Source organism: Poecilia formosa, unplaced genomic scaffold (genome assembly GCF_000485575.1).
Source record: "Poecilia formosa unplaced genomic scaffold, Poecilia_formosa-5.1.2 Scaffold144, whole genome shotgun sequence".
In the NCBI taxonomy this organism is placed as follows: Eukaryota; Metazoa; Chordata; class Actinopteri; order Cyprinodontiformes; family Poeciliidae; genus Poecilia; species Poecilia formosa.
In genome coordinates, this window is record NW_006800083.1 from 174,858 (window position 1) to 193,834 (window position 18,977).

The following is an 18,977-nucleotide window of genomic DNA, read 5'->3' on the forward strand; positions in this document are numbered from 1 at the left end:
ACTAGTGACAAAGTCAGGAAGTGGCTTCGTAGTGGTTGAAGGCTTTGAGCCAACATGCGTAGAAGAATTGGGTATCGTACCTTGAGCACTGGCACATTATGATCCAAATAGTCTTTTAGAGTAACAAAACAGGACTCAAGGTGACGCCTCCTATTTGCTGCACTTATAAGAGTTTTCTGAGGTGTGGACCAACCTGGTCTGTGCATGTTGTGGTAATTTCATTTTTCTCTTCAGCAACCAGAAAGTGTTTTTTGCTTTTTCTTTAAATATGAAATTGCAGTCTTTTTTTTCAGTTTTGTCTTGTGGTCAAACAGGTGAGTAGAAATTATTTTTATTTTCATATTTAAATTTCATATTAAAACAAAGTAACATCAGTAGCAAAGAAAAACTAGAATTTGGCCAACCTCAGAGGGGCCAACTTTTTTTTTTCTCCACACATTTAAAGTCACGTTTAAAAATCTGACTTTTTTTTTTTTTTTATCAATTTAACTTTCCTCACTCGAACTCATCAAAATTGTATGCGTTTGTTGTTTAGTCTGAGAATATGGTTTCTGTCCAGGAATATTCAGAAATAATTTCATTTCCTTTTTGCCAGTACAGCAATTTTATCCTAAATATTATTAATAATAAAAAAATAATTTCTACTCATTTTTTTTAACCACAAAAAGAAAACCTATTTTTCTATCTAATATTTAAGGACTGTGCTTTTTAGTTTTTTGATGAGAACATCCCAATTACCAGGAGATGCACGGCGCCAACGCTACAGAGGCAGATCTACAGAGCTGAGAAACAGGACAACTTTTCTTCCAAGTATTCCTGTTTTGCAGGGAAAGCAAGCATGTGCCTGCCTATTGATTTCGCTCCATTCCTCGTCTCGTTATTTTTCAATTTGCACTGAAGTGAAAAGTTGGAGGTTGGGCTTTTTTTTTTTCGTGCTCTGTGAGGAAGGGGGGGAACGTGTGCAAAGTTGTCTTAAACACAAATCTTTGATCACCTCTTCCTGTTTCCATAAATCATCCTGTCCACTGTAACATTTCCAGACCTTTAAAAGGTGAAAAAAAAAACCTGTCTAACCTTTTTCCACTTTGACAGTAAAAACAAGACCAGAACCATTCATTGCCTCCTGTATCCATTTCCATTCACCTCTTCTCTCCTTTTTGTTGTTTTTTCCTGCCTTGCAGTTTGAGTCTTAGTTTTTCATGGGTATAAATTACAACACTACTATCAAAACGAATAGTAGGCTTATAATTGTCCTTGATGTTCTTGCTGCAGCTTTTTATTTCTCGGTTTGTCAGAGGTCTCTCTTGGTTTTGATTTGACACTAAATGTGATGCAAAAAGTGGAAAATTCCTTGTCTTCCAAAAGAAAAGAAAAAAAGGAAAAAAGAAAAAACATGCGTACTCGTATCGCGCTCGGATCGAGTAATAGGAACAACCCCATCTTTGGAAGTTTTTAGTTTGGTACCCAGTTTGCACATGCTATGGTATCTCTGTTACCGTAAGGTTTGTGTTTGAAACTGAAGCCCAACGTCTGTTCAGCGTTGAGAGAAGTGAATTGTATGTTAGCTATTTGGTCCGGAGTGAAGGACCAGCGTCAGGCTTGTGATATGAAGTGTAAATCTGTTTAATTTTTTTTTTTTAAATGTATTTTTGTTGTTGTTGAGGGTTTCTTTTTTTTTTTGTTTTTTGATTTTTAAGATCAGTTAGTGATCTTAGTACTATAACTAAGCCAAGTTTGTAATTGTATATTTACTGTAAAATGTAGAACATTGAATAACTATTAAAATTTTCCTATAAAAGGAAGATTGTCTCTTGAGATTTTCTTTAAAAAGCTGTAATCGCATGTTTGTCAACTCTAAATGTAAAATTTAGATAAAATTTGAAATTGCAGAAGAAAATATTCTGTTGCACATTTTCTACTGTCATATTATTGAACATTGGATCTGTTATTTCCCTTGTGGTGAAAGGAGACCAAGTGGAGAGGAACATTCACTTTCACTTCTCCTGTAACTATCCGCAGACATCCGATCAACTTGAGCAATATCAGCAATTTCTCCAACAGATTTGGACAACGTTACACACTGATCCAGTATTTTTGTGCACAAGACACGATGTTAAAGGAGGCTGTTAGTCTAGCAGTATGTGTAAAACGAGAAGGCAAGAATTTTTCAGGTTTCGCAAGCAGTCTGGAAAAGTTTAGGCATTTTTAAGGTCTGGATGAGAATGGAAAAACTTTATTCCCCATTATGTTTGAAGTGTTTTTTTTTCTACCTTCCCTCTCTGTCCACATCTTTCCTTTCTTTATGTTTGCTCTATTCTTTTGTTGCGTCTACCCTTGTCTGTCTTCATTCCTCGTCTCCTTCCTTTGTCAATCTTTTCTTGCTTCCTCCTTTCCATCTTCCACGTGTCTGTCCTTCCTTCCATTCTTTTCCCTTCTGTCATAGTCTTCTGTGTGAACTTGTAGTTTGTGTGCAACTACCAGGTGGTGAACATGCAGTAGCAAGTTAAAACTAGTTGGCATGAAATGAAATTTCTAGGATTAGCCCCCCGTCTCATCACGTTCGAAGCATAGAGTTTTAGATTATCCTTTGAAAACATTTAGTCAAACGGTTTAAACATCCTGCTTCGGCTGACTTTTAAGAGCTCTGCAAACTTTACACAAACAGAATTAACTTTGCCAGCTTCTCTGAGCTTCTCACAGATGTGACTCCAGTGGACAATCTGGAAAAACCATAAGCCTTTGGAGGTAGTCTTCTAACGGGAGATATTTAGCTGCTTTTGCTTTGAGCAAATGGTATAATGTTTACCATGAGCTTGAAGATCTAGCTCAAATGGTGCTCATTGCACCTTTTTTAAAAGCTTTTTTTTTTTATGAAATCAAAAGTTTGGTCAAGTTGGTGATGCATTTATTGGAAAAGCATCTTTCAATGAAAACCTTGGCAGGAAAAGTGAAAAGTTTGAAAGATCTGAAGGTGTAAGAAGATGCTGAGAGCATGTTTACTTACTGTAGTGCATTGCATTAGCAGGTTTTTTTTTTTTTAAACTTTGTTTTTTTTTTTCTCTCTACCATTAATGATTTTGTGAAATAGCTCAAACTATGGGTTGGGCCTAACATGACTGAGGTTGTGGTGTTGAAGGATCAGAAAGACAGACTTCTTTCAAAACTACACTTCTGTCCATACACGTTTCAATTCCAACATGACTAATGTTTCATCATCACACTTGTTTTGACCTCCAAATGTTCGTTCTTGTGCACAAATAAGGCCGGCTCTGTTCTGGGGACGACGGAGAAACCTCTGGAGACGATGGCGCAAAGAAGGGTTCTACATAAAAATCTAAAAAACGATGGACAACTCTGACCGTCCTCTTCATGGGACTGTGTTGGTTAGACAGAGGTCAGAGGCTTCCTCAAATTCACTGCAACACAGACTGGGACAGGAGATCTGTCCTGCCAACAACTATCACTATCTACAATAACTCTTTGAAGAATTTGAATTAATATGAGCTACAACAACTTTTCATTTCCGTTTGGGATCAATAAAATATTTTTGAATTTGAACTTAAGCTGTTGTAACAGGCAGCAACTATATTAATATATCAATGTTCAATCAGTCTCAACTTTTGGTGGAAGTGGAAATTTTATCAGCACTAGTAATCACATTAGATCTACTTACTAATTTAGGTAAATAGAGACAAACAAGATGAGACATTAACTCCATAAACTATTACTTAGAGAAAAGGTTTTCTGAATTAGAAATGAATGTTTAAAGATATATTAAAATAATTCTACGTGTCTATCTCCACCAAAAAGGGGGTTTTTGCAACAGGACTATGATTTATAAAAAGAAGAGAGAGAACTGGGAAGAGGGCCTTACTTGGGTCAGAAGAGATGATTTTTTTTTTCTTTTCTCTGGACCAAGTTTCATTTCTGCTCTGGTGTTCCACCACCCCCTGAAGGATATTGAGCAGCTTTAAAGTGACACCGTCAGCTCAGACGTTATTCAGAAAAAGGCAGGCTGTAGTGCTCTTGTCACCCAGACCTTCTTAATATCTTGACGTCTCCCCTCTTTTAATTGAAAACCAAATTATTAAAAGAATAATAAGGAAAATTGCTGGTGGAGCTAGACCTGCAGTCTCTCCAGCTGCTGCGAGAAAAAGTAATACAAGAATCTTGGGGGAGTTAACACGGTTAAAATGAACAGCGCAGCCAAATCGTTAATCCCAACCAAATCCTGACATGGTAATTAGTCCTTTTGGTTCTGATTCTTTTCATGTCTGAGCCCATTCCTCAAAACCCAGGTGTCCTCTGGCAGCTGGTCCGTGGATGAGAGGACATGTCTCCAGGACCACCCAGCCAATCAGAGATGGAATTGCTTTATTTTATATATATATATTTAAATATATATATAATGTTTTCCTACTACATTGTTTAAACTCCCAAAGGAAGAATGGAACGAAAACAAGGTGTCCTTGTTGAAAAATACTTCGTCCCTGACTGAAGCAGCCTCTCATGTGACTGTGGTCTCTAATACGTGGTCATTGTATTGAATAAAGGCTGCGTTCCAAAGTGTAACGCATCACTCACTTTTTAAAGTTGGAGCTAGTCATTTGGAAATGCTAAAAATAATTTCATATTTATAGAACATATCGACATGTGTAAAAAGGGCATCCAGGCAGTTTAAGATCATTGCCTCATAACAATGTTCTAAAACGTCTGTCTCTTGAAGATTCCCGTTTGTAATCAGAAATATACAAGATAAAAACCTTGGTCCAGCAAAGGCCTTTTTCTTAAAAGAGCTTTCCTAAAAAGAATTGAATAAGTTGGACACGACACTATCAATGTTATGACTACATGGGTGTCACTGTAAATATCCTGTAGAGGTCTGTAGCAACATGGGTCTGAAGGAACCTCCAACTGAAGATGCTCCATCGTTGTAAAGCAGTCTCACCCTACACAGTGGTTACTTTTACTCTATAGCTGCAGAAAATTCCTGCTAAGAAAATAGTTTAGTGGAATGTTAATCACCAAAACAACCCCATCTTTTATATCCTGAGCTCTCACACTAACAAGCGCACTCTGATTAATGATACGTAACTGCAGGCAGCCTCTTGCGAAAATGGGAATCATCCACTCTACTGGCTTCCTAAGCTCTCTCTGCACACACACACACACACACACACACACACACACACACACACACTGTAAGTTAGGGAGCTGTAATTTAATCTACAGAGTCAATAGAGACCAATAAACAGCTTTACAGCAGCTCGATACACTGACATTTAAAGAGTGACGGACAAAGGGAGGAAATCGTCTGTCGTCATAATCATACTGCTGTGGAAAGTCGAAGCCCACTCCTCTTGCGTGTGAAATCAATTTCACACTTACCGAGTCAGAAATTAAATCTAAAAGTGGCGACTCCAGCTTTAGCTGCTGACAAGTTTGGCAATAATGAGTGATTGTGCTCTGAAGGACAAACATTAATTTAAAAAAAAAGCGGTAGACTTGGTTATGACTTGGTTGCTGGAGCACTGTGGACAAAAGCACTAAAAACACTGAGTTACTCAATTATCATTAAGTAACAATTAAAGAGTTGGGTAAGAAGCTGATGACTTTTAGTTTTTACTTTTTCACTCCCCAAACATTCAATAATCATCACAATTATGACTCCAAGATGCTTCACCTGTATTTCAGGAATCTAAGAACAGATGGAAGGATCTTGTTTTCAATATATTTTAAGGTGCAATCAAGCCACTGAATACAATCAGTGAGTGAGGCCAGAGTTAATTAACTCCCAGCACAATGCAGCAGATGAACACTAACTTTACTTTTTTCTAAAGCATGTACTAATTCGGAAAAACTTTGCTGGTATTTCTTTTTTTTTTAACAAACAGTACTCTGGTGTCAATCAAGCTTCACTTACTGACCATTTTTCACACAGCCAAGTGTGACACAAGGTTCTTTATAGAGGCTGAACACGGACAGACATAAAACCTTGACAGACACGCATTGGAAATGATTAAACTAAGCAGTTTGACAGCCAAAACAAATAAGATGAAGCAATAATATGATAAATGAGAACTGTGTTTTTCCACAACTGCTGACAGTTCCTTTAACGTCACAAGATGAAGTAAAACCAACCAACTTTACATTTATCCTGGACATGGCTGATGACTTGGTGACCCAGCACAAGTTTACCTCAGATTGCCTTTAGCTTAACTTAAAAAGACTCACTGATAAGTTATGTTTTCTTCCAGGAAATCCTAGTCAAAATGTTGGAGTAATTATGGGCTACAAAAAAAAAGGACCAATGTTTAACAAGAAAGATAGAAAAGAAAGACAACTGAAATGTTATGAAATTATGAAAGAAAACTGAAGTAAAAAAACAGAAGATTACAAAAAAACTACAATAAAAACAGATTTTATTACAATTAGAAGTGTTTGAAGTACAAAAACAACAACATGAAGCACAAAGAAGTCAGCTTTCCATAAATCACTCTGCAGCCTTGCAGTATTTGAACATAACCTTTAAAGGGTTAACCCCTGGGCTCTCTTTGCAAAGAGAGCCCAGGGGTTAACTCTCTTTACAAATCCCACACACATTTTGCCATGTCTTCACCAAATACAATTCGTCTACAGATGTAAGATTCACATCACCTCTTTAAAGTCCATTCAATTCATATAATAGAGCCAGTTTTTTTATTTCTACATTTGGATTTCAGAACAAAGAAAAAATAGTGACATTTACAAAGAGAAAATTACTGTCATATATTGTATGAAAATACATTGAATGCATTATTAGCATCTTCGTCCAGAGTTATTCGGAGCCACTTTGGATAGCCTGAAGAGCCACATGTGACCTTTGACCTAGTACCATAACTTAGTATCATGAATGTGGTCCATTACAAATATTCTCATAAGGTTCCTTACTGTAATGTTGCTATATGTGCTGAATCCCTTCTTTAATAAAATCATGCAACATGTTAAACATGATGTTAAAGAGATGCAGGGAATTCATTTTTTTTTTTACTATCTGCATATTGTTACTTCTTCTGCTCCTGTGCATGCTGCATTAAATGAAAGTAATGTTAATGTGTTTCTGGGCTATTTCCTCTGTGCAGTCTGGAATATTAACTGACCAGGGAGAAGTAGCAGATAGGATCAGGCAAGATAAGAAAAACCAAACTCAGTTTAGTAACATCCTGGATGTCTGAATGCATTATCTGAAATAATCTGGGCTGTGCTCTGGTCTTTGCCTGTTGCAGTCTTGTGAAGCTAATTTTGTTTCCACCTCATTTTCCACCATCTGTTGTTATAGCTGCATTTATCAAGTATTATAATAGTATGAATTACAGGTCAAGATACTATAAACTACATACATACATATTTAAGACTGGGCGACCCTGAGACCAAAACTTTTCATCGTTTGTTTGTTTTTAGTTATAATAATAATAATTATTATTATTTTGTAGCTTTAAATTATTAGATCTCTGCTACAGTTCCTAAAAACAAATCTGTCCATTGTCAAAGGGAAAATGGAAGGGGCTCCGGCACCAATCACCACCCCCTCAGTACGTTCCTGGTTACTCAAGCTGTTCGATGAATGTTCGGGGGGAACAAATTCGTTGTAATGTGTCTTGTTCTTGCTCCTTTGCTTGAGACCAGTCAAACAAAGGAACAGCTCTAAAAGTATTTGGCGTCTGTTTACTAGGATCATGTTTAAGTTGAGAGGCTCTCCGCGTGCTTGCTGAACCGCGGTGTCGTAACTCTTAGAAAGCGCGCGCGTTGCTTCACGTTATGGTGCACTAACAAAGCGCGAAGTGCAGCAGACAGGTAGGTCCGGGAGAGAAAGACAAATAGGAGACCTGCTCTCTCTCTCTCTCTCTCTCTCTCTCTCTCTCTCTCTCCCACTGCGGCTTCCACTGTGTTCACACCGACTTGTCTTAAGCGTCGATTTTGCTCCACGTTGTGATTCAGAAGAACTTCGAGGACGAAGAAATCGCACCCTCATGGATAGTTTGAGTTCTTGTTGAGGCTGTTCAGGGTAAGTTCTGCTTAGTGACTTATTCTTTTTTCTTGTAAAGAGGAAGTTGCCTGATTCTAAGACACAAAAGAAAACAATAACCCTAAAACAATTAATGCGTAAGTGTTGCCAGTGATGACTTGCATGTGGTTAAATATTAAGTGTTTTATGGGAGATTTTTTTTTCTTCTTTTTTTTTTTTGGTGCGACAGACTCTTGTGAAAGCACTGGTCATATACAACACTTAGCGAAAGTATTAACACCCTTTGAACTTTCACATTGTCTCACATTAGAAGTATCAATGTCAATGAATGCTTTTGGGATTTCATGTGACGGAACACACTGTAGAGCCAATCCCCGGTAGGTTTTAGTTGTGCGATGCCCTTTATATTTATAGACAATGTATTAAACAGAGTTTTGTGAAATGCTCAAATCTTGGTCAGTTGTTTTATAACCTTACCCTACTTAAACTTTTCCACGACGTTCTCCCTTTTGACCTGTCTGCCTGGATTTACACAGAGACTAAACAGAATTTAATAACAGTGGATTTTATTTAGAAGTACAAGAGTAAAGGGGGCGTGTACAACTAACACACATTTTAGGTTTTTTGTGGGGGGGGTGGGGGAACAAAAAACCTAACAAAGTTTTAGATTATTCTGTGTTGGTATTTTACCCAAAATCCCAACGACATATTTTAAATTTTGCGGTTAGAGTGTAAATTAAAATATATATATATATATATATATATATATATATATATATATATATATATATATATATATATATATATATATATATATATATATATATATATACAAGGGTTATGCTGAACACTGGAACTTATTTGTGTTACATGATGGCATTTTGTACAGAATAGTCTCTCTTAGTGAGAATCTCTAGTCTTAAGCAAAAGACAGTTCATTATTTAGCGAGCGCTACAAGTTCAGAAGTTAGACATGAAAGTGTAAAGACCTGAGAATGGAATGAAGCTTTAAAGGTCACAGTAAAATCAAGCCAAAAAATTACACAGGAATGTCGCCATACAGTTATCTCAGGTAGTTCTCATGATGTTTTTTTTATTTATTTATTTATTTTTACTACTTGACTGGTTGAAAGGTGACTCATATGCTTAAGCCACTTTCTAAAACTACAATAACACTACTGTGTACTTAGTGTGTACTAGTAAATTGACTTGCATAGCACTTTTCTAGCTATTTAAATTTCTAGCCAATTAAACCTGCAACTTGCCCACTGCAAGATGATTACCCTTCCCATTTAGCCACAATCCTCATAAATGACTAAAATGCAATGGAGGAAGAAAAAAAAACCATCATGGAGATTATTAGGAACTTCCATAACCTTGACGAATGACTTACTTCTATGTAGTGTTCACAAAACAGCGATATTTCTGTGTAAGCCAGAAAGAATGCAGAGCAGAGAGCTACACGCAAATTTTAGTATTTTTATTAGGAATCTGGGAGAGTAATGGCACAAGTGAATAATAAAATTCGCAAGGATTCCAAAAGAGTGGTTATGGAATTTGAAATAGTCATCCTAAAATAACTAGATCTTTGAAAAACTTTTTACTCTATTTCTCCCATGTGAAATAATTTGATTATTTAGATATGTCTTACATTCTAAATGCTTTTAATGCATAAACACATTCAGACTGTAGTATATTTTTTGGGGTGTTTCATTGTAACAATAAGATGGGGTTTATTGAAGATAAGTTTTCACAATGCAAATTTTATAAGTGAGTAGTTTACATAGGCTAACATATATCAAGAACTTGGCAAGCACTGTGGGAAACATTGACATGCCAGCTATGATTTTATTGAAGATTGGTTTCTGTTTGGCAGTGATTGGGCTTCTTTGGGGGGTTTTGTCTGGGAGATGTGGATGAATATAATGCAGCTTTGGTTTGAAGGTACTAAATTACTGCAAGTGTGAGAAAAAGAATAGGGGCTATCCTAAAATGTGAGTAAATAATCTTAAGTTATGTTCCTAAACCAAGCCCATTATGTAGATTTATAGTCTTCAATGAGGACTTAGAACAAAAGTTGGTTTAGTTCTCCAAGACTGTCTGTCAGACATGGATTGAGGAAGCAGTCAGAGTCAAAGTTAAAGAAAGTTTCTTTGTTTTTTCTTTTCGCACACGTTGCTTTCACATTTTTCTGCTGCCTCTGCAGCAGCCTCATGACAACATCAACCACACAGTATCTATCTGGAAGCCTGTTAAGCCTCTGATAAGCTGTGTGTCTGGACTAATGTGTTTGTAGAAAAGCTACAGCAGCCCTCAGCAGCAGAAGTTGGGCAAAACATGTTTTTGCCGCTAGATTACATTCTGAACAATAATGATTAAGACAGAAAATAAAAACAAGATCCCAGAAAGATGATGGACAAAAATATTTGTGGACTATCAGCAAGCCAGTAACGTGTCCTATTATTGCTAGAGATTCACCAGTGAGCTGCAGAGCAAATCGATCAATTTTGCTTAAAACAAAAAATCTATTTATCAAGGTGTAAGAACTGAGTGTTTTCAGTGGGCCAGTGGATCAATCGATATCAGGTACTTTGATGCAATTTTTTAGAGTTTTTGTCCAATCAAATGGAGATATGCTTAAATAGCTAAATTCTTAATTTTCTGTTGGACCAAGGATAAATAAGTTTGTTGTTTGACATAATGGTTTCCACAAAACAGGTCAGTGTACTTGTAGATGGCACTTTCTTTAAAGAAGTAGTGCCTCGGGGTTATTCTTGTGAACCATTCACTCACCATGCAACAAACGTTAGACATCAGATTCTAAAGAATAAGTGTGTGTTCTCTGCTGATGAACACACCAGGGCCAAACCCACTGCACAGCATGACTGAACACATTTTAAATGTGCCGTAATTTAGAGAAGGGGAGCCAAACAGTTTTGTGCATGTATACATGCAAAAATATATAAAAGCTGTAAAAGTCCAAAGCAAACAGACTGATTTAAAAAAAAAATCCTAAAATGCAACCTTCTTGCAACTAAAATGCAGTTTCCGATGTAGTCCGGAAAATTATAGAATTTGATTTGATTCAGAAGATTCAGAGATTCAGAAGCATATTTTCTGAGTCTCTATTTATATTGGAAAAGGAAACTTGAGTTTTAAAATATATTTCAGTTTTTATTTCGATTTTTAATATTCCAAGGATACACGCCTGAGTCTCTGAAAAATAGAAAACTGAAATAAAACCGATCTCAGTTTGTACTCATCAGAAATAATTAGTGGAGTAGTCCTTGTACACACCACTGAGCGATAAGTCAACATTAGCGTGGTGCTGTTGCTATGATTCTGAGGTGTTAGTACTTTAGTTTTCATTCATGTTTCTGTTTTGATCATTTCATTATTGCTTATTCATTGTGTTAGTTCTCATTATTTGTGCTTTGAATTTGTTCCCTTACATTAGTGTTTCTTTTTGTTTGCTATTTATGTCAGTTTCAGTTTTTCGCTCAAGTTCTGCTTTGTTTATCTTTCAGCCTTCACACAGCCTACCAGTTGCTCCCCTTATCTATTGTATCCTATCCCTTCATTTCCATCTGTCCGCTGCTATGATCTGATTAGCTAAGTTCATTTCTTTGTCACTTCCACCACTCCTACAGCTTTTAAGCTCTTCAGCACATTTTTGTGCTTTGAATAGAGTCTTTACTTGTAGAAACAGCCCAAACACTGAAAAACAAAACAAAACAAAACAATAAAAACAGCTGTTTTCTGGCAAATAAGTAGAATGTTTTTTGGGGCCTGGAAAATGAGCCTTTTCAAAAAACCTCCCAATAAGTCACAATCAGCTGTCACCTCCCCTTTTACCTAGCAACTTCAAGCCAAGCACAGCCGATTACATAGAGTACAATGGCTGCTGGACAAGACAAATATTTTGTTGTTGACTTACCATCCAGAAAACACTTGCTGCATTCTTGATAGGTATACAGGATACTCAACTTCCTTTGGTTTTGGATCTTAGGGTCAAAGATGTACAGCTGAGTGCAGCCATTTTCAAGTTTATGAAGTGAAAGTGTAAACATTGTATTAGGGGGCATGGAAAGCAGCAGCTTATTTGGATTTAAAGTGACAAGAGGTCCTTAAACAGACCAGTTTGGAAAGGAGCTCAAAATAGACAGAACTGATCAAAGTGAAATCTCATTATGCGAAAATTATTTTATGCAAAAACATTGTAATTGAACATGTTTTATATTGCCTACAGATCTATCCTAATATGTTCATATTTGCACTTTGGTGCTTCGTTCCTTCTATGCCATGAGTTCTGCATCATACATAAGTATACTTAAATGTTTTATACTTAAATGTTTTAGAATGTTATTAAATCTGACAAAATTCAAGTCTTGGCAAATATGAAATTTTGAGAATGAAAAAAAAAATACTTCTTCTGATAATAATCTACGTCATATGTAAATAACAAGCTGATTTACTGTGTTTTTAAGCACGACATGCTGAAAGGAGGCTTTGTTTTGGGTGCAGATTTAAATGTCCAAGCCATCCAATTAAGTACAACCCCAAACATTTGCTTTATCTAAATCTTTCTTAAGACTGCTCGTTTTAAAAGAAACAATAGGCACCGTTTCCCATGTACGCTATGTCATTGAGCCCAAAATGAAAAATGTTTTAATATTTGAAAGACAAGTAGCACCTGGTTTTTTGTATCGATGCTTGTGCCCCATGTCAGTTAGAACTGATTTGGGCCGAGAAGCATGTCAACAAGTAATTAGGGTGAATTATAACAAATTAATCCATTTTCTCCCCAATCTCTGCAGGAAATGAGCTAAAATGATCACAATATCCTACTGAAAATGAACCAGAGGTGCAGAAGGTTGATTACCGCAGTAGAGGCATCATTGTGATCTGTCCACATGCTTTGATCCTTTGTAGGATCAGTTCATTATGCATACCTAGAAACCTGAAAGAAGTTTTCAGAAGCATGAGCTGCTGCTTGTTATTCTTTCCCTGTGGAATTAAGTATGTCCATGTTCCAACAATGACGAGCATGAACATGTTTTTTTTTTTTTTTTTGTCAACAAGTTACCGTTGTTGAAGACATTTTGCAAATGTCTTCTAGGAATGTGCCGTATTCACCTTAATTCTTTGTGCATTTAAGAACTGGGTAAAGACAGGATTTAATGCACAATAGTTGCATTCATCAAGGAAAATATTAACTTTTCATGCTTTTAAATTTAGTCCTTAACAACGAAACAATTCATGCAGACTCTGAGTCCAACGAAAACAGGAAGAGCAGGTGTGCGACTTACTTGGACGTGATTCCTGACATTTTTGGCAAACCTAGGAATGGTTTTATTACTTTGATGACATTTGGTAAGCAGTGTGCTCGTGTCAGCACCCCAGCCCTCCTCATCACCCGTCTGTCTATTTATGGAGCTGCTGATTCGTTTAAACTGTCTTGCATAAAGGCTACATAAGCTGCCCTCACCACTACCAGCAGAGTGTTCGCTGGTCTAATTGGGGTGTCTGTTTTTCTGATTGAAACAAGAAGCGGAGGCATGTGCCGCATGCAGACGTGGGTCTGGTTTTATTTGCTTATTTGATTACTGTAGTCATAAATGAGTCTTTTATGCATTTTCTAGAGTGTTTTTTGTACGTCAGCTTTATTCTAGATTAAGAAAAGACAGCACTTATGTGCCAGGGAGTGCGTAGCAGTGTTGTTTAGTCAAGATTAATAGAAACAGAGGAAAGTCAGTAAAGGCAAAGACTTCCTGGCTTGCTCTCATGACCTCTTTGTTTTCCCCTTCTGGTCATTTACATTTCTGACTCTAAAATTACAGAGAAACAGAGTCTCTGACCACAAGGTCGTCATTTTTGTGGCCTTACGTGTCTGTTTTTTAGTAGATAATGCATGATGCAACTGGTTAGAGGAAGGAGTGGCTGCTGAAGTATTGTACATCTGGTATGTTGGTTTTGGGCGAAGGTTTTACAAATTTAACATGTTTTGCTTCTAATGCACATTTGTTTTATAGTCTGACCACCTTCTCTGTTGGTTGTTCACACTTCTGCTGCAGATCTTGGAGATGTTTTTAATATTGTCCCACTTTCCAGTAGTCAAAGTTTGAAAGTCATGATTCTAACACAACCACATGCTTAGTAATCTAAACAGAACGAAGCACTGCATTTCCCACCCGGTTATGTTTAGTCTTCAATCTGCCATATTTGTACTGACTTGCTTCTCCCACACTTGCAACTCTGGTTTAAAAATAAATGTGCGTCACTCGTAGCTGTGCCTGCAGGCAACTCTCAAAAGTGGACAGTATGCACTGCAGCAGCATGACTCCAGTAAGAGTATTTATAAGTGGATGGTAGGGGTCAACAGAGTTCAGGGAGAGGAAGCGACCCTGGCATTGATTTGTGATATTGCCCTCCAGACATGACTCTTGTGGATCCCCCACAATCCTGCATGTTCCAGTGTTTTCATTTGCAGGTTTTGCTTTGTGTGGGTGAAAGAGCGGAAAACTCAATTAGCATATTAGAGCTTAACTTTGAATTTTAAATCCTGCGTTCGAGGCTGAAAGCAGTAATTATAACAGCACAGAAGCACAGAATAATGCTTTTTCATCCTTGATCAAATTAGCTACATGAGAACAGCACTCCTGCCGTGAATGTTTTCCATCCACTTTCTCAAAATAAGAGGAAAACTATCTTATTATCCATGAGAAAGCCAAAGCTATTTCTATGTGAAAGCGCATTATTTCAGTGGAGTAGAAATGCTTTATTGAGCTGTCTAGATGATTATGGTTCACAAATCGGTACTTATTTTATTTTAAGTTTAATCGTTCGGAATTGCTGTGCTTCAGACTAGTTATTTAAATTAGTTTATTATGGCTGCACATGTTTACACACTTCTTGCCGTTTTTTTATTGAAGTTTTTTCTGTTGTAGCTATTTTACGATACGGAATAGATGTCAGCACTAGGCGAGACAAGTTTATTATGCTCATTTCAGCAACGAGAGAATTCAAAATGCTTTACAAAATGAAAACATTAAACATCAGATCAACAGACCTTAAATTAATTGGGATAAGATTCTAACTCTGCTTTAAATTTATCATGCGTACTTTATGCCAAATATTGAAATGCAAATGTTCACTCTAACCACAGCCATATAAATCGCTGAATTTCTTCCTGGAATGCTGCCTGATATCACAGCCTGTGCCAATGAGGCAGCCTCAGTCTCAGGATTGTTTTTGATTTTGCCTCGGTGATGGTAAAGTTGTCAAATGTAGATTTGGCTGTTCTTTCTGCCGAATCTACAGGCTAAAACTATTAAGTCTGAGACGTACTGATTTTGCACTCCTCTACTTGTTCCAACTGTAATCTGTCATGAAAAGTGATTAAACCCTTCATGCTGACTCAAGGACTTATTACTGAACACAAAGCTGAATATTACTCTCCTCTGTGTTGTCCTATTGCATAATAAACATCTGCTAAATGACTGTACGTAGAAGTAAACAAGAAGTGAATGGTGGTGCATTTGGTACTTTGTGCTCAAGTGGGTCCATTTTTGCACATTAAGGGGCTGTTTAACCAAAGTTAAATATTAATATAGATTATAAAAATTAATTATGAACCTAAAAAGCTAGAAAGTCATTGATTGTAGCTTTTCTTAAAATCTGTCGCTCTGCTTAATGGTTTACAGAAAACACATGTAGACAATTTTAAACCTGACCCCGAAAATGTTAGTCATAGAGCAAAAACATAATCATATGTGGAACACAGATCTTTTGCACAGGTTTTGAGCAACATTTTAGTAGTTGGGCCCATCTTGAGACAATTTTACATCAATTTTATTTGCGTAGCACATTTCAGCAACAATGCACTTCCAAGGGCTTTACATCATACAGCCACCAACTACGAAACAAGCAATACAGATCACATTTTGTCAAATGTCATAATCAAAATCATCAATACACATGTACATGTGCATCACTGAGTTTATGTAGACGTGAATAAATCCTGAGTTCCACCAATGCTCCGTCTTCCTTGCATTATTCCACCAACAGAGACGTACATTTGAAACAATCGAGTGAATTGACAGAGTAGCGTAGAGCTCACATTAGAAGAGGGAAGTATCCCCACAAAATGCAATCAGCTCTGCCTTTTCCTGTGTACATTGCTGGTATTTAGGAGCCAGTTCAACCTATTGTCCAGATGTAGATCCAGGTATCTGTATGTGCTGAGTACATACGTCATTACTATTTATGGTAATTGACTGGAAGGGAAGTGCTACCCTGCAAAGGTTTAGTACTATATCCTTTGTTTTACTGGTATTGAACTGGAGTTTATTTCTCCTGTGTCATGCCACAAAGTCCCCCACTAGACTTCTGTACGCCCCCCCCCCCACCTGCTCTCCCTCCTTTTATACATGACACACTTGCAGCATTGCCAGAGAAATTCTGTATGTGTGTCAGAGTTGTAGTTGAAATCGGTGGTGTACAGGGCGAAATCACATTGCCCAGAGGAACACCTGTACTGGTGTTTAGTGTAGTGCACCTACAACCCTCCATCGTAATGAACTCTCGCATTGCAGATGTACAACAAAAGTTCTCCCAGTTCTGCAGCACATTCCTTTTAACACCCTGGAGCACACCCAGTCTGGATCTGTAGCCTTCCTGGGTTTAAGTCGTCTCAGGAAGGGCCTAGAAAAACTGAAACATCCCAACATAAATCAAACACGCTGCAGATTTCAGAAACACCCATAATACATGAACATTCTGCTAAGGGCAGACTGGGTCATCACACAGAAATAACACAGTGCCGTCACTGGCAGTGTAACATGAGTTTATGTCCTGTATTTGTTTTCCTCCAGTCAATGTCTCCATTTGAATACATGTGAAGCTTACTATAAACATTGGCAAAAGAAACCAAACAAACAGCAGATTACATCTTGTTTGTTTTACACGTTCCTTTCAAAACACAAAGAACCCTCCACAGATACTGACACAGGTAGAAACAATGTGTTAAAATCCTTAAAATAAACCATTATTATGGAGACCTGGTGACCCTACTAGACTTCTCTTTGCAGAAGTTCGCTAAGTGAGATGTGGAGATTTTTTTTTGGGTGGCTGGATAAACTTTGGTCTTCCAGCCTCGTCACATGATTTGGCTTATAAGCATTAAGAAAAGCTTATTTCAGAGATGGTCTATTGAAAAATTTTGATAAAAATGGAACAAGTCTTAATGCAAATTATGTAATTTTTAATCATACTTTTTAAAATCCTGCCACTCCAATATTTTTTTTTCATTTTAAGACCTAAAAGAATACATCATGTAAAATAGCGATTCTTTAATGTAAAAAATGCATTCATCCTGTAAATGTTGAGATTGCCAGTAAATCTAATGTCATCTACATATGCATATTTTGTAAAAAAAAAATAGTAACTTATTTATTTATTTTTATGAGGTTGCTTTCTCTGGTGAATACTCAAATCAAATTGAGATTTAGATTATGCTGTTGCAAGTTAAGGTTAATTTCAAACATCTTATTAAAAGTTTTTACACGTATAAATACTGAGGCCAGGACCTTTTTCACAAAGGTGATTTGGCTGAGGAAGGTGGCAATGCAAATTCAAACGGTAACAAAGCAAATGTTTAAATGTATAAAATTTAAACATGAATAATTTTACAATCCTTAGGGATGTCCATAAATCTAGCATGTGCTGTAAATTGAAATAGCGAGGACATTTGGATCATAAAGCAAACATAAAAATCTATGTCATCCTTTTATGTTGTTAAAGGGATGAGATAACATCTCTTAGTTGTAATTTTAAAACAGAATCTCTCAATTTCAAATCAGCTTTCAGCTCCTCATAATTCTCCATCTTTAATAATGAATGAGGAAGATAAGCATCGCCTTGTGCCTTTTCCAGTCAATGAATCTCCATTGATATTTAACCGTCATTTGTTGGAATAATTGTTGGAAATCCTGCTGGACTCAGAATGCTTTTCATTCTTGTTTTCCAAGTCCATGCAGATCAAATGATTTCCTTTCATTGTACTTAACATGCCTGACCTAGTGGTAACCTTTTCTTTGGAAATGAGGACAATACATCGGGTGTTAAGTCTGTGCTTGACCACTTTTGTTTCACAAACAGAAGGGGGGACATTTACAGTAAACGCAGTTCGATCAGGAGCAGATTTGCATGTTAACACTCGTTGAAAGGAGAGATATTTTAATCTCCAGTGTATTAGTAGAAATGTATTCGCTTTTCAATCCAAATTTGTCTCCTTTTTTTTCTACGTAACAATTCATTGATGTGACAATTTATGGTCTACTGGCACACTTCTTCTTGCCTCTTCCTGCGTTGCCAGAAAACCTGAAGTCAGACGTCACTGATTCCCGCACCCACTCAGAGGGATGGGCCCTGAGGAACCCACGACCTCTTGAAAAAATTTTAAAACACACAAACTCAGGCAGTTTTTAAAATGTCTAACTTGTCCTTACAAATTCCATGTTGTGAAATGGCATGAGTAATGCTTTTATGGAGTTAGCAGCTTAAGTAAATCACTTGCTCAACTCCTTGCTTCCCTGAAAGACTTGGATGTGTCTGATGTTGGAGGGGTTTCATTATTTAGGATTGTTTCATTAATTCCTTTCTGTTCCAGACTCTGTGAGGTCTGAGGAGGAGTCTAGACAGACTTTTGTGGTTTTTATTTCAAGAGTTTTGACACAAGTTAAGGTATCATATCTTATACACCCAGGCTTTTAGGTTTACTTGATTTAGTTTTTTCTATTGGCAATTAGAGCTTGCAAATACCTCTTATAATTCAATGACAATCACAAAGTTAAGTGTGTTTTAGGTTCCAGATACAAACACACAGTGTATAATTGCTAATTGGAAGGATAATAATAATAATAATAATAATAATAATAATAATAATAATAATAATAATAATAATAATAATGAT

The 18,977-nt window shown here is 36.8% G+C and overlaps 1 protein-coding gene across 1 annotated transcript in view; it reads left to right on the forward strand.

Moving 5' to 3' along the window:
- Positions 1-7,613: 7,613 nt before the first annotated feature.
- Positions 7,614-18,977, forward strand: part of p2ry6 (pyrimidinergic receptor P2Y6) — a 15,714-nt gene continuing 4,350 nt past the window's right edge. Inside the window, exon 1 of the mRNA XM_007563027.2 lies at positions 7,614-8,044. The gene's annotated coding sequence lies outside the window, so the exon portion shown is untranslated. The remainder of the gene's footprint in view (positions 8,045-18,977) is intronic.